At 41.2% G+C, this 16,568-nt stretch overlaps 1 non-coding gene across 1 annotated transcript; it reads right to left on the bottom strand.

The window, feature by feature from the left end:
- Positions 1 to 7,382: 7,382 nt before the first annotated feature.
- TRNAL-AAG (transfer RNA leucine (anticodon AAG)) lies at positions 7,383 to 7,464 on the bottom strand. The gene has a single exon. It is a non-coding gene; the product is annotated as a tRNA-Leu (tRNA).
- Positions 7,465 to 16,568: the final 9,104 nt, after the last annotated feature.

Genomic DNA, 16,568 nt, shown 5'->3' with positions numbered 1-16,568 from the left:
TCCTTGAACTTTTTAAAAATTCATGTTAATTTATAGGGTTTTTGAGTGTATCTCTTTGCATAGACTTTTTTAGTGGTAAAAGAGTATATATATATATGTATGTATGTAAGCAGGTATGTATATATAAATCACAGTGTGTCATCATATTACCAGTTCATATTAAGTGTAGCAACCTGCTTAGGCTGGCTTCTCTAGAGAAGCAAGACCAGTCAAGCATATAAAAATATATATGGAGAGAGGTAGTTACATCAAGGAAATGGCTTCTGTGGTTGTAGAGGCTGGAATGTCCAAAGTCTATGGGTTAGAGTAGAGACTTCTTCTGATTCACACAGCCATGGGCTGGCACAGCCAAGATTGGTAGGCCAGACAGCAGGGCTCTTGCTCACAGGCTTTGAAGATTGACAAATCCCAAGACCAGTAGGCAAGATGGCAGGTAAGCTGCTAGCTCAAGTCCGAAGAACCAGAGGTAAGAGAAACAGAAGCCAGCTGCAGGATCCAGAGCAAGCAAAAGCTTAAGATCCTTGCCAAAGAGTCCACCTATACCGAATGCAGGCCACATCCTCAAGGAAATCCTTTTTCATCTGATTGTCTACTCATGGCAGATCCCATCATGGAGGTGATCACATATCAAATCTCATCGTGGAAGTGATCACATCATCATACAACTGCCAAACTACAGGGAAGCTGCCAAACCACTGAGAATCATGGTCCAGCCAAGTTGACCCACAACCTTAATGATCACACAACCTTACTTCCCTTTTTTGGAGGAGGGAGTTTAATCTTCTGCATCTCTATGCTTGCTCTTCTCAGTGAGGCAACTTGCCTACCATGAGTGAGTCAGTCATCCTTCTTTTCATTTTCTTTCTAATCTCCCTCCTCTTCCTTCTCCTCCTTCTCTTCCTTTTTTATGCTTTATTCACTGTTTACTGCTCACATCCAAAGGAATAGGATAATTATCTTGATGAAGTTTGCACATTAGCATATCCATCCATAATATGATCTAAGAATGTTTGTGACTTTGACCTGAACCTGGAAAAATACTGTACAGGTAATCCAGAAACAAAAGGGAAGTTTCAGGATAAAGGAAGAACTAAGCTGTCTAGGGAGGAAAGATGGCATGGGACATGGGATAAGACTATTGTTTATTTCTCTCAAATAATTTGTCACTTCCAAGAAGCCAAGAGTATGTGAAAACAGAGAGGATATGTAATTGCTTTACTTTAGGAATTTGTGGATTTCTCATCTCTCCTCCCTTACAAATATGTAATGCAGAGTTGGTGGTGGGTCCCACAAAATCACCTTGGATTGATTTGTCTGTCAATCCGCAAGGAAGTTAGAGAAAATTCTAAGGAAAATACCTAGGAGGTTAGCATTTCAATGACGCAAGTCTCCCTCCAACCTTTTTTGGCTCTCTTCTCTCTACTTGAAGTAGCTTGGAAATCTCCAAACTGTACCTCAGAATACAGGACCACTCTCACAGGGAGGTTTGGGACCCACAACCGTGACCCACCTGCATATCAGGTGATTCTTCTACTTGTTGGTAGAGGATCAAGTTGTAAAAACCTATGTTATGAATGGATTCTAATAAAATATTTTCCTGAGGTTAAAAGCTGTCATTTCTGACAAGTAGAGCTTCTGTTTGAGCTTTCCAACTCCATGGGGCAGCACCATCTTATCTTTGAGACAGAAAAGGTCTGAACATACCAGCCTACGGCATTCCCTCTCATGCTGTCATCTGTGCTCCTTTATTGCAGAGTTTAGTTCTTGACTCGTATTTTTCCACCCAAGTGCATCATTATTGTCACCGAATTAGACCAGTGAGCCCTCGAAGAAATATGTCGCTTCTCTTTATCTCACAATCTCATTTTATTAATTCTAAGTAATTCTGTTCAGAGCTTTTAGGTGATATTTGATTTCCTTTTTGAATGTTGTTAAATTTTCTTCCAATTGCAAAGTTAAAAATTTGAAAACAGAAACTGAATGCTCCGTAGCAACTTTTTCATTTTCAGGTTTGGGCTACTTCTTTAGTGTATTGGTCACATGGCCTGATGGATAGGCCTCTGATTCCAGAGCAGAAGATAGAAGTTTCCAGTTCATACTTCGTCCCTCGTTTATTGTTGGGCAAGAAGTGGAAGCTTCTTGAATTGACATCCAGTGGTTGGCTCTAGAGTTGTTGCTGGAGGGGAGGGGTGGAGTTTGGGTTGTGTCTCCTGTCACAGATCAATAAACAAACCAAAAACTCAAACAAAACCCGTTGCCATTGAGGTTTAGTCAATACCATAAAGATTAAACCTGTTGGGGTCCACCGCATTCCCACTCATAGTGATCCTACAGGGCAGAGTAGAACTGCCCCATAAGGTTTTTAAGGCTGTAAATCTTTATGGAAGCCAACTATCCATCTTTCTCCCTCAGGATGGCTCTCGGGTTCTACCACAAACCGCTTTACCATTGTACCACCATGGCTCCACAAAGATGAACAGTTAACATTAAAGAGTTTCAAAAACCAAAAATGGGCCAAGTCTCAAGAAGACAATGAGCAAACTTATGTACCCACTAATTGCCATTCTACTAGATTTGGTCAATAATTTGCATTATGTCACTGGCAACAAACCACTAAATGTACTGTATAAAGAGTTGGTATCGACATTACAGTGATCCTGGTTTTCCTGGCTCACAGACTTCCTCTAGGAATGGGAGATGGTGGCCAAGAAAAAAATGTGACAAATAAAATAGCCCACTGTAAATGATGGAATAAGCTTCTCTGGAGGATGCTCTGTTTCAAATGGCTTCTAAGGAAAAGTTAGAAATACGTGTGTGCGTGATGGTGATGTGGTTATTAAGCCTGAACCTGCTCTTGAAATCTGGACCCTCACTTAGAGTCTGTTGTACATCCATTGAGTTATCCTAGCTCAGGGATTCAACTTTTCCTGACAATTACTGTCAAATGCTCCATGGTGAAAACACTAGTGGCTTAGTGGTTAAGAGCTTTGGCTGCTAACCAAAAGCTCAACAGTTTGAGTCCATCAGGCGCTTCTTGGAAGCTTTGTGTGGCAGTTCTACTTTGTCCTATATGGTGGCTATGAGTTGGAATCGACTCAAGGGCAACGGGTTTGGTTTTTTGGTTTTATTCTCTAGCCATTCTTTGGGTTCTTTACTTTGTAAGCAAAACCACTAATATTTGATAATGTCAAGGCAAAATCTTCAGGCAAGTCCTCCTTCTACATTCAGCATTGCTCCCTACCACCAGCAATGAAATTTCTTTCGGTTCTCTCAGAAGTCACCAAGATCTGGGCTTCTGCAGTACAAAGAAAAACACTTCATGTGTGCCCTTCAAAGTGTGCTGTTTATCCTGGGACCACAAGACCAGCTCTGAACTCTCATATCCAGAGTTTCAGATGAAAGGAGCTGGAGTTTTCTGCAGAATAAATGATCTCAGCCCACTTTCCTTAGAGAGTGCCGTCTTACTACTTGTGAACTTAAAGGAAGCACAAGAGAGATGGAGAGCTCAGAAATATTCTACCTCCTCAATGATACGAAATCCTTTGCATCCACACAGGTACGAGGTCCAAGCCCTCTTACACACACTTCTCTTCTTTTTTCTTATCTGTGCAGCAGCTATCTGTGTTCCTTCCCAGCATCTGCAGCCTCTCTTTCTTTATCAGTGGACACATCACACTGCCCTTTCTACCCCTCCCACTTTCTTTGTGTTTACTGCCCCTCTTCTGGGGTGAAGTTTCCCCAGGTTCCTTATTCCCCATTCAAATTTCTAGGCCAGTAGTTCCCAAACCTATCTGATGGTATGAATTACCTGGTGACAATTCTAAACTATATAAATTTATGCTCCACCTTATTTCAATTCACTCAGGAACTGGTAAGTGGACCTAGGGATCCATATTTTTATAACATTTTCAGGCTTTTATTCCCAAGCTTTGGTGCCACTGAAATCCACACTATAGCACATATGACCCTTATGTCTTTGTGTTAGACGCTCATTCGGGTTTATTATATTACCTTTTAATATCTTTCTGCCCCTGAAGACCCGTAGTCCAAATTCAGCATGTCAAAAACTCATTGCCATCAAGTGGATTCTGACTCATAGCTGATTAATAATGACCCTATAGGACAGAGTAGAACTGCCCCATAGGGCTTTCAAGGCTGTAATCTTTACAGGGGGAACCCTGATAGTGTTTAAGAGGTTAGGTGCTTGTTGGAACCCACCAGCAGCTCAGCTAGAGAAAGTTGCAGCAGTTTGCTTACTTACATACTTCCAGCCTTGGAAACCCTGTGGGGCAGTTCTACTCTATCTTATAGGTTCACTGTGAGTCAGAATCCACTTGATCCAATGGGGGGTTTAATCTTTATGGCAGCAGAGTGCCACATCTTTCTCCCCACAGTGGCTGGTGGGTTCCAACCACCAGTCTTCTGGTTAGCTGCTGAGTGCTTAACCACTGTGACAGCAGGGCTATATTTTCATAGAGGCTTTAGGGGAAGATCCTTTTTTACTTCTTCCAGGTTCTTGTAAACACAGGTACAGGTGTCCCTTGGTTTATACCTGTAGCATAACTCTGTGGCAGTCTTTTCTCTGTCTGTGACTCTGTCTTTTCCCCTCTTTTGTAAGGATACCACTCAGATAGGATTAGGGCCCACACTAATCCAATACGATGTCACATCAAGTTAGCTGATCACATCTTCAAAGAACCTATTTCCAAACAAGATCACATTCACAGATACTGGGAGCTAGGGCTTCAACTTATCTTTTTTGGGGGGACACAACTGAATCCATAACACAGCTGTATGTATATACCAGAGATTATTCAAACACTTCCCGATTAACAAACCTGTGGTTTATTTTTTGACTTTTTCTATTATAAAATTTAAAAAGATTAGGCATGATCATATTTCATCTTGTATTTTTACCCATGTGTATTTTGAATTGATTGCTAACAAAAGGCTTGCTGGTTGGGAGGATAAATGCAAATAATATTTTTCTAGCTACAGCTGTGTAAGTTTTGAATCTGTGCATATCACATAATAGAAGCTCAGTGAACGTATGTTAGAGAAAAAGAACTGGCAGAATTTAATGCAAACACATGAAAAGTTACCTAGGGCGTATCACTTTTCTTTTGGGAGTGAGAATCCTGCAGTCACAAGTGGTTTTGATCAATAGAATCAGAACTTACAGTGCAGTAAGTGAGGCAGAGAATTTAGGGGTGGGGAGATAGAGAGGAGATTGGTTTTCCATGGAGAGGAAAAAATCAAGGTCCTACTAGGACTGGAACCCAGGATCTGTTATTTACAAGAGAAGACTTTGAACCAATAAGCCATAGTGCTTGTACAAAGGCATGGCTTAGTACTGTTTTTCTCTTGTCTGATTAGACGAAATATTTTTGCTACAAAATCTACAGGATCCAGACCAGTTTACTGTGAGAATACGGACAAACACGAGAAGACATTTTGCTTACTCACATGTGCTGTAGAACTACTAAAGCAGGAAAAGTTTCGAGCTGCTTGAGTGTCAGCGCCAATAATTCAATTAGTCCAAGGATAACCACCAGCAAAAGCAGAGGCAGCCCAATGGTTCCAAATGGGATACAGGTTTCAAAAACCCAGCTTCGCTGTTTTTCGCCTCATCTTTTGTAATTTAGGCTCTTCATTAGGATGCCCTAAGTGAGGGTCTCTAACTGAAGGAATTCCACTGAGACTCAGACTGCCAAGTGATCATCACTTGCACTCACAGGAAGCAGTGATTTGGAGGGGAGGGAATGGAGGAGAAGAAAAGGCTGAGAGGGTTGAATTCAGGTACTGAATCTCCCTCAAAACCCTAGCTCCCCTAAGATCCCACAGGGGCAAAATCCAGCGCTACAATGACTCTAATCAGAAATCCAGAGGTGCAGAGCCTCTTGGGGGAAGGGAAGGGGAAGTGAGGCCTGCTGGCCACATAGGGTTCCGGGATCCAGGTACAGTCCTCCTAAGGTGAAGAGCCCTATTCCTCCAGCGAAACCCCGCAGTGCCGTCTACTCACCTAAACCTGGTTTGAGGCGCATTAGGTCACCCACTCTTCTGGTCTCAATCCCCCACTTGCACCCTGCGGTGATCGCCCCCGCCCCCACCCTAGTTACGTGCCCCATCCTCTGGATGCTCAGAGGGCTGTATGGAATACTCACCTCCAAACACGGTGTCCAATGATGCTGCTATACACAGCCTTCAAAAGGCAGGCGAGTTGTTCATTTTTACTTAGCATTAGGTAATGAAATGAATCTGGCATTGAAACGGACTTAAATTTTTACCAATGGGCTTAGACTCTGAAAAGAAGTGCTATGTCACGTGAGTCCATCTTCAGAGTAAGCAAGAAAGCCAAAAGGGAAGGGCCACCACGGGTTCTCCAGGGTAATGGAAGAGAGTCACATTTCCCCAGAGGCTTCCAGTAGAGGAAAAAGAAGGAGAAACTGAAACCCATCCCATTGGCCCTGTTTGTTTTATTATGTGGAAGTTTTTTCAGAGGCCCTAACTGTTTAATTAAAACCTTTGCAATTGGTAGGACTTCGTATTCGTTGGTGTTTTAAACTAGAATCTTCCGATCCAGCTATTCCAAGCACAGAGCCTATGAAAAGAACGCTGTAAAAACAAAAACGAAAGGAAACCTTAGGGAGCACAGTTCAACTCTGATGTACCTGGAGTCTTCAGGAGTCAGAGCTGACCCCATGGCAACTGCATATTAGCTTGCTTATGCAAATAATATTCGGTGCAGGTAACCCCAGACTAACCCCAGGCTACTTGCCCGGGTAGGTAAAGGGAACGCTGGCGCCATACCGGTTAAGTGCTATGGCTGCTCACCAAAAGCTTGGCAGTTCGAATCCAACAGGCGCTCCTTGGAAACTCCATGGTGGCAGTTCTACACTGTCCTATCGGGGCGCTATGAGCCGCAATCGACTCGGCGGCAATGGGATTGGTTTTTTGGGTTTGCGTAGGCAGAATCCGATGCAGGTGGAATGGGGAGGGGAGGTGGTGGAAGAGTTTCACCGTGTATAAAGTCTTAAAAATTACGTTTTTGTAATTTGGAAATGTATGAGTTATATTTGTTTAAATACATAAACATTTTAAAAACCATAAAGATTTAATCCTTGGACACGAACTACTGTTCTTAGATTGATCTTAACCTATTATTAGGGAGATAAATGTCTTGCTTATGTTCTTCAAGGGCGCCCTAGTTGAGGGCTCGGCTGCCAAACAGAAGTCTAAATTCAGCAGCCGCTCTTTGGAAACTTTATGGGGCAGTTTCGCGCTGTGCTGTATAGGCTCGCTATGAGTCGGAAGTGACTGAATCAAAGCGGGTAAAGTTTTTGGTAATTCCCTTCTCTGATGGATACCATTTCCAATAGAGTTGGCAGCGGTGGGATTCGAACCCACGCCCCCGCAGAGACTGGAACCTTAACCCAGCGCCTTGGACCGCTCGGCCACGCTACCGTGCTCCCGGGAAACTCTTAAATCATTATATTTAGGAAGATACAAGAGTGTTTTCCATGACGTTATACTTTTCCTAGAACATTTCTACACGGTACTGGTCCAAAACTAAAATTTATTGGAAATTTATTACGTGCCATGCACCTTCCTTACAATTAATGTCATTCAGTCCTATAAACTGCCTCAGTGATAGGTACTGTTACTATGATCTGCATTTTCCTGATGGAGATTATGAGATACAGAGATAAAGAGTAACCTGCTGAATGTCACCCAGCTGTAAGTGATGTTTAAAGCAGTAGTGGAAAACTTCACTGTGTTGTATATTTATTCAGTCGGTGGTAAAATTCTGCAATGATTTTGATGAAGGCTATGTGACAAACAGAGCAACAGCAAACTTATGTATGACTTAACAGTAATTGCTTTTGGGGAATGGAGACGTATTAAAAAAAAAAAACAGGAAAGCCGTTTTCATCCAGTCGACCGTATAGGACAGAGCAGGACTACCCAAAGGGCTCCCAAGGAGGAGCTGATGGACTCCAACTGCTTGGCCTTTTGGTTACTAACCGAACTCTCGATCACTGTGCAATCAGGGTTCCACTGGTCGGAGCATGGTATATGGAAGTCTAATATTTCGGTAATTTCACTGATGCTTGAAATGTTCCCAGTGTGGAGAAATTTAAAACTAAAAGGAATTTAAGTGATGCCTTCTTAGCACAGCAGGTAGCCGGTCAGTCTCATAATCTGAGGATCCTGATTTCAAGCCTTAGAGAGAGTACCAAGGTTTTTCTTGTCTCTTCTACTAAACTCTTTTGAAAAAGACGCGTAGTAAGAAAAATTGTAACACCGATCAAGTTTTTGAGTACAAAACGCAGATTCCAGAAGTATCTCCAAGTAATCCTGAGTGATGTGATTATAGGTAGGGAGCAGGACCTGTAATTTTTAACACTCTGCCAAGGAATCCTTAAAAAACTTTATCAATTTCTTTTTGTAGCCAGACAGCTTTTCAATACGCTGACTACAGTACAACCTAATACCAAACTCTGGATTAGTTACCTATTGCTACTGTAGGAAATTATCACAAATTTAATGGCTTCAAAATACACAAATCTATTATTTTCAGTTCTGGAGGTCAGAAGCCTGAAATGGGTCCTAGGGAACTAAACTCAAAATGTTGGCAGAGTTGCATTGTCTCTGGAGACTATGAGAGAGAAGTCACTCCTTGTGGTTCCTGGCATCTGACTCCACTCACACTCTTTTGCTCAAGTCTACATTATGCTGATCTCTCGTTCTGTTGTTGCATTGCTGTTTCTAACTGTGAACCACCTCTCTACCTCTTATAAGGATCTTGTGACTATATTGGGCCCACCCAGAAAATGCAGAAATTTTTTTCCATCTAAACATCCTTCACTTAATCAAGTGTGCAAAATACCTCTTGCCATGTAAGGTAACAGATTCACAGTTTTTGGATATTAGGATGAGGATAGTTTTAGGGGGACATAACTACACCTGGTACAGTCTTCCTTCTGGTCTACGAAGATTTACAACTGTCCCACATGTAAAAACATTCACTTCATCCCAGCATCCCCCAAATAGCAACCCATTACAGCATCAACTCAAAGACCAAAATTCTCATCTAAATCTCATCAGCTCAAAAGTCCTAAATCTTCTATTATTTATATCCTCTAAATAAGTATGGGTGAGGCTCTGTCATAATCCTTCCTGAGATACAATTACTGTTTATCTGAGAATCTGTGAAATTCAACAAACAAATTATCTGCTCCTCAAAATGCAGTGTGAGACAGGCATAGGGTAAGAGTTTTAGACATTTCAATTAAAGAAGGGAAGAAATTGAAAGTCAAAAAAGGAGTCATCCAGCCAGGTAAATAACATTAGTTATCAAGGCTTCGAGTTAATGCTCTGTGGTTTTATGGCTCTGCCATCAGAGTCATCCTCTCAAAATCATCTTTCCATTTACATGAAAAGTGAAGAGCACATGTTTTTACCAACTTCTGCATTCTGAAATCGATCGAACATGCAATCAAGGTACCTTGATAATTACTGGTAATTGAATTGTGAAAGTTGGAAACAAAGAAGAAGGACAAGTAGCTGTAAAATATGGCCTTGGCGATAGAAATAGTGCTGAAGATCGCATGACAGAATTTTGCAAGACAAACGACTTCTTCATTGTACATACCTTTTTTCACCAACATAAATGGTTACTATACACATGAAACTAACCAGATGGAATACATAGGAATCGAATTGAATAAATCGGTGGAAGGAAATGATGGAGAGCTGAATATCAACAGTCGGAACAAGGCCAGGGGCAGACGGAGGAACAATCGGTGAATTTATTATATGCAAGTTCAAGTTGAAGCTGAAGAAAATTAAAACAAGTCCATGAGAACAAAGTGTGACCTTGAGTATATCCTATCCACATTTCAAAACCATCTCAAGAATTGATTTGACACATTGAACAGTAATGACGAAGGACCAGAAAATTATGGGATGACATCAAGGACATGATACGTGAAGAAAGCAAGAAGTCATTGAAAAGATAGGAAAGACAAAAACGGATGCCAGAAGAGACTCTGAAACTTGCCCTTGAATGTTGACTAGCTAAAGAGAATGGCGGAAATGATGAAGTAAAAGAACTCAAGTGGAATCTAAACAGAAGTTTTCAAGGGGCAGCTCAGGAAGACAAAGCAAAGTATTATGATGAAATGTGCAAAGTCCTGGTGTTAGAAAACCAAGAGGGAAGAACACACTTGGCTTTTCTCAAGCTGAAAGAACTGAAGGAAAAATTCAAGTCTCAAGTTGTAATATTGAAGGGTTCTGTGGGCAAATATTGACTGATGCAGGAAGCATCAAAAAAATATGGAAGGAATACATAGACTAACTGTACCAAAGAAAATTGTACAAATTTCAACCATTTCAGGAGGTAGCATGTGATACAAGAGCCAATGAGATTGAAAGAACAAGTCTAAGCTGCTCTGAATATATTGAAAAAAAAAAAAGTCTCCAGAATTGACACAATACCAATTGAGATATTTCAAAAAAAAAAAAAAGAAAAACAGATGCAACCCTGAAAGCACTCACTCATCTCTGCCAGAAAATTTGGAAGACAGTTACCTGGTCCACCTCCTAGAAGTGATCCATATTTGTTCCCATTCCAATGAAAGGTGATCCAATAGAATGCAGAAATTATTGAACAATATCATTAATAGCACTCAAAAGTAAAATTTTGCTGAAGGTATTTCTAAAATGGTGGCAGCAGTCCATCGACAGGGAACCAGCAGAAATTTAAGGCAGATTCAAAATAGGACGTGGAATGAAGGGCATCATTGCTGGTGTTAGATGGATCTCGGCTGAAAGCAGAGAATACCAGAAAGATGTTCCCCTGTGTTTCATTAACTATGCAAAGACATTTAACTGTGTGGATCATAACAAATTATGGATGGCATTGTGAAGAATGGGAATTCCAGAACATTCAATTGTGCTCATGGAGAACCTGTGCATAGACCAACAGACAGTTGCTTGAACAGAAGAAGGGGATACTGCATGTTTGAAAATCAGAAGAAGTGTGTATGAAGGTTGTACTCTTTCACTATACTTATTCAATCTCTATGCTGAGCAAATAATACCAGAAACTGTACTATATGAAGAAAAACAGAGCATAAGGATTGGAGAAAACTCATTAACGACTTTCCATATGCAGATGACACAACTTTGCTTGCTGAGATGGGGCCGGGGGGGGGGGGGGGAAGGTCTGAAGCACTTACTGATGAAAATCAAAGACCACAGCCTTCAGTATGGATTAAACCTCAATATAAGGAAATGAAAAATCCTCACAGCTGGACCAATAAGACAAGTCATGAAAAAGTGAGAAAATAATGACGTTGTTAAGGATTTCTTTTTACTTGGATGCACAATCAATGCCCATGGAAACAACAGTCAAGAAATCAAAAGACGCACTGTGTTGGGCAAATCTGCTGCAAAAGGCCTCTTTAAATTAAAGTGTTAAAAAGCAATGACGTCACTTTGAGGAGGACTGAGGTGCACCTGACCCAAGCCATAGTATTTTCAATTACCTCATAAGCATGTGAGAGCTGGACAATGAGTAAGGAAGGCGGCGAAGAACTGATACCTTTGAAGTATGATGTTGGTGAAGAATTTTGAATATACTATAGACTGCCAGAAGAAAGAACAAATCTGTCTTGGAAGAAATACAGCCAGAATGTTCCTTAGAAGCAAGGATGGCAAGACTTCATCTGACATATTTTGGACATGTTTTCAGGAGGGACTTATCCCTGGAGCAGGATATCTAGCTTGGTAAAGCAGGTAGACAAAAAAAGAAGGCCCTCAATGACATAGATTGACACAGTGGCTGCAACAATGGGCTTAAACATTGTGAAGATAGTGTAAGTCTGGGAAGTGTTTCTTTCTGTTATAACTAGGGTTGCTATGAGTTGGAACTGGTTGGACAGCACCTAACAAGAATAACAACAAAGCATGTGTTTGCTTCCGAGTAGTTTTATCGGCCTATTTCCTGTCTATAGAATATTAGGAGTCTGCTACAGGAATTCAGGGGTACATGATTTATTAAGGGACTGCTCTTCAGGATGGGAGAAGGAAAGTAGCCAAACAATAATGTGCTCTTGGGTGAAGCCTAGAGTTAGCATGACCCATGTGACAGGGGTGCTGGGATGTAAATCCCATAGCACAGTTTTCCTTGAGTCAAGGGGTTTGAAATTTTGCACCTTCTATTCCCTCCAGTCAGTCATTGGCTGCTGCTGGAAATGGAGTGGTGAAATAATCTACCAGATGTCTCCAAACCAAGGGCAATTCACTGGAGAAGGTAATACAGATAAACCATGGGGCGGTTGGGTCCAGTGGCTGTAAAAAGAAAATGGGAAAATAGTTTTTTGAAGTACCAAGATCATGTACTGTTGTTATTTGGTGCTGTCAAGTTGATTTTGACTCATAGTGACCCTATACAAAACAAAATGAAACACTGCCTGGTCCTGTGCCATCCTCACAATCAGTGTTATGCTTGAACCGACTATTGTAGCCACTGTGTCAATGCAGCCTATGGAGGGTCTTCCTCTTTTTTAATGACCCTCTATTTTACTAAGACTGATGTCCTTCTCCAGAGACTGGTCCCTCCTGATAACACGTCTAAAGTATGTGAGACTGAATCTAGCCATCCTTCCTTCTAAGGAGCATTCTGGCGGTAGTTTTTCCAAGACGTATTTGTTCTTTCTTCTGGCAGTCCATGGTATAGTCAATATTCTTGGCCAACACAGTAATCAAAGTCCTCAATTCTTCTTCGATCTTCCTTATTCATTGTCCAGGTTTTGTATGCATACGAGGTGACTGAAAACACCTCTGCTTGGGTCAGGTGCACCTTGGTCTTCAAGGTGACATTTTTGCTTTGTAACACTTTAAAGAATTTCTTTGTAGCAGTTTTGCCCAGTGCAACCCATCATTTGATTTCTTGATTGCTGCTTCCATCAGTGTTGATTGTGGGTCCAGGTAAAATGAAGTCCTTGACAACTTCCATAGTTTCTCCATTTATCATGATTTGGCTTATTGGTTCAATTTTGAGGATTTTTGTTTTCTTTACATAGAGAGGTAATTCATACTGAAGGCTGTAGTCTTTGATCTTCATCAGTAAGTATTTTAAAACCCCTTGGCTTTCAGCTAGCAAGGTTGTTTCATCTGCATATCTCAGGTTGTTAAGTAGTCTGCCTCCAATCCTGATACCAAGTTTTCAGTGTGCTCAGTAATCACTTGTTACCCTTTCCAGTGTCATTGAAGAGCGAGGCAGAAAAGGAAAGATTGAAAGAAGAGACCTGATGATTTCAATGGAAATTTCCTTAGGTTGATGAGCAGTGTTTGAAGTATGGAACCACCTGTGTTTACCAAGAAGCAAAGCTTCTACCTGTTTTACCTATTCCTCCCATGTCTTGCCCTTCTCCTACTCTACCAATCATTCACCATCTCTTGAAATTGGATCCCATTTTCAGACATGGATAGCAACTGAATCCATATAATTTTGGCTGAGTGGATAATATGGAATAAGTTAAGACAGTATTTGAAAACACAGGACCCTTGATAATATTTTTAGGAATGACTGAAATAGCCTTTACAGGTAGAGGAAAGTGCTGAAGTGACAGACCATTGGACTGGAAGATCTAAAGATCCTGGATTTCAGCGGCTTTAGTTAGTTTTGCATAATTACTTTCTTATAAAACAGGTGCATCACAAAGCTAATGGAACTGAGTAGTGCATCTATACAATACAAAACTATGTGGTTTTTGTTTGTTTTAAGTCTGTATCTATGTTTAGGAGCCCTGGTGGCTCAGTGATTAAGGTGGGAGCGCTTCTGCAAAAATTAAAAACAACAGAAGCAAACCCAATGCTGTCGAGTCCTACTCATAGGTACCGCTTAGGGTTTCCAAGACTGTCAACCTTTACAGAAGCAGAGTTCCGCATTTTTCCTCCTGCGGAAGCCAAGGTGAGTGTCGTATCGCGGAGCTTTACAGTTAGCTGTCGATAGATTTAACCGCTGTGCCAGGCCTGGAAACCCTACCGAGTAAATCTTCTAAATCCTTATGAATCGGAACGGACTCGACGGCAAATGGTAGGTTTTGACACCTTTTACTTATTTTGGCAAATGGAATCAAGTTGTATGCATACATATTTTTATCATCCCCTCCCTTATTTACTTGTTCCTTGGGTCGTTATGAGTCGGAATGGACTCAACAGCGAGGAGTATGGTTTGGTTTTGAGGTCTTACACGAAGTGCAAAGAGACGTTTTGTGTATTTTATTTAAAATTAAAAAAAAAAAGGAACTGAAATTCAGTGAGAAAACCTAGGAACTGGTGGAATAAATTCCATTATGCTACATGCTTTTGCACTTAAGATCCATTTCTGCTTTGATATTACGTATTATGTGTGTGGGGGGGGGATGAGGAATGTTTTTAATCACAAGAAATGTGAGAAAGTTGTGTAGAAAAAGAATCAGTACACTGTACGAGGAAGGTTTCTGCGTGGCGCGGAAGGTTTGGGCTCGGTAACCTATTGGTAATGGAAAGGTGGCCAGTTGGAATTCACTCAGCAGCACCGTGGAAGAAAAATCCTGCGCATCTGCTTCCTTATGAATTGTTGCTCGCTATCCAGATTTTTTTTTATCCAGATGTCGCTATGAGTCGGAATCGATTTGACGGCACTTGGTTTTGTTTTGTTTTTTTTATGGAGATGTTACCGACTCAAGGTGACCCCATGTGTTGGCTGAAATCTTAACATAAGCAGAAGACCAGGCCTTTACTACCGCTGGAACTAACAATCTAGGTTAGCACTCTAGCGCAATTATGCCCCTTTGGTTCCATTAAAGGTGAAATCCAAGAAACCACGCCCACTACCTTGGAGTCCATTCAGATTCAGAGCTGTAACCTTTGCAGAAGTAGACTGCCAAGTCTTTCACCCGCAGAGCGCAGTGGTGGGTTCCTGCCTCAGATCTTTTTAGCTGGCAGCTGAGCGCTTAACCACTGTGCCACCAGGTTTCCCCATAAAGACTGAAGCCTAGGAAACCCTACTTAGCAGCAGTTCTCCTCTGTTTACACGTGGGGTCTCCATGAGTCGAAATCAACCTTGATGGGAACGGGAACACCCATCCAGAACTACAAGGTAATTTCTTACCTTCCCCCATTCCAGTTTCGTGTTTTCCTTCTATCTCCCACAGTGAGAGCCCTGGTTTCCAAGAACCTCAATATGTGTACTCATTTACTGAAGCCTAAATCTTACACGAAGTAATATCAGAATTGCTACACCCATAAAAAAAACACCCATAGCACTATTAAAAACAAAAACAAAACTCAGCTAAGTAGAGTTTAATATTTGAGTTTTTTTTTTTTTTGTCTTACAATGAGGATGAAACATTGTGTAAAACATTTTCTTGAATCAGTTCTCTCTTTTTTCTCGTATATGGACATGTAATTCCTTTGAAATATTTTAGATGTGCTCCATCTGCATTCATATTTAGAGCATTCTCACACACACACTTGACTTAGTTTTATTTATTTGCCTGTATTAAATATTAATATGTTTCCAAGACTCAAAAGGATACAGAAAGTTACATTCAGACAAGTTACAAAAGAATGTTATATCCCGGGACTCAGCCAGGTGATGGGAAGAATGGAAGCAGGTTCCGGGCAGTCTGGTGGAAGATCACCGACCAGGAACAATGTCTTTCTTTCTAGCACTAAGATATCCTTCTCTTGGTGTATGGGTGTCTGCGAGGGTGCAGTGTAGGGAGTTTGGAAACAGGGAAGTTGATCATAAGGTAATTTTATCTTAACGACAGTCCCCTAAGATTAGGCCAACAGTCATGCTGATTCCTCTGAAATATTGTTTTTACCCGGGGTATACCTCAGTGGAAGAGTGTGTGCTTAGCATGCAGAAGGTCCTGGGTCCGATGCCTAGTACCTCCATCCTTCTTTCCTGTCAAAGCCTAGTCATTCATGGTCTTAGTCTCAGAAAGTTGCTTCTTTCTTAATCTGACTCGTTTTGTCCTTGGTGTTTCAATCTTTACTGACTTGTTGGGACATTGGTGCTCTCATAAAGTTATTTGGTGTCATTCTTGTTCATGCATTCTCTCCAAGCACTCTCATTACTCACTGGTACATGGGCCACCAGCTGCACATCCCAAAGATTAAGCAGACTGTTAAGACGATTTGTGGAAACACTGAGTGTCAAGAAGACAGAGAATCTGAAAGAAGAGAAACCTGTTCCAACGCTTGGGAAATACCATTGTTCCTTCTTTGGGATGGACAACAGAAAATTCTGAAATAATGTTAGGTGAAGAAGAATTCATTCCTGCCAAAGAGGATAGCCATTTTCTCAACCTATTTTGTCTTCTGGCATGTTCTAAGATGTTGAGAAGTAGATGTTCAACCCAGATTTGAGCTGGAGATGCAAAGACTCACCACCCTGTCTTGCCTACCTCTCATTCATGGTCATGGATATGGAGCAGAAATAAGCCATCGAAGTGCATAGCAACTTCTTTGTCTACCTGACCTGAGTGAACTCAGTGTCTGGGTGT

This window comes from Loxodonta africana, chromosome 1 (assembly GCF_030014295.1).
Source record: "Loxodonta africana isolate mLoxAfr1 chromosome 1, mLoxAfr1.hap2, whole genome shotgun sequence".
Classification (NCBI taxonomy): Eukaryota; Metazoa; Chordata; class Mammalia; order Proboscidea; family Elephantidae; genus Loxodonta; species Loxodonta africana.
Note: the sequence above shows the minus strand (reverse complement) of the source record. Positions and strands in the feature narration are given on the sequence as shown.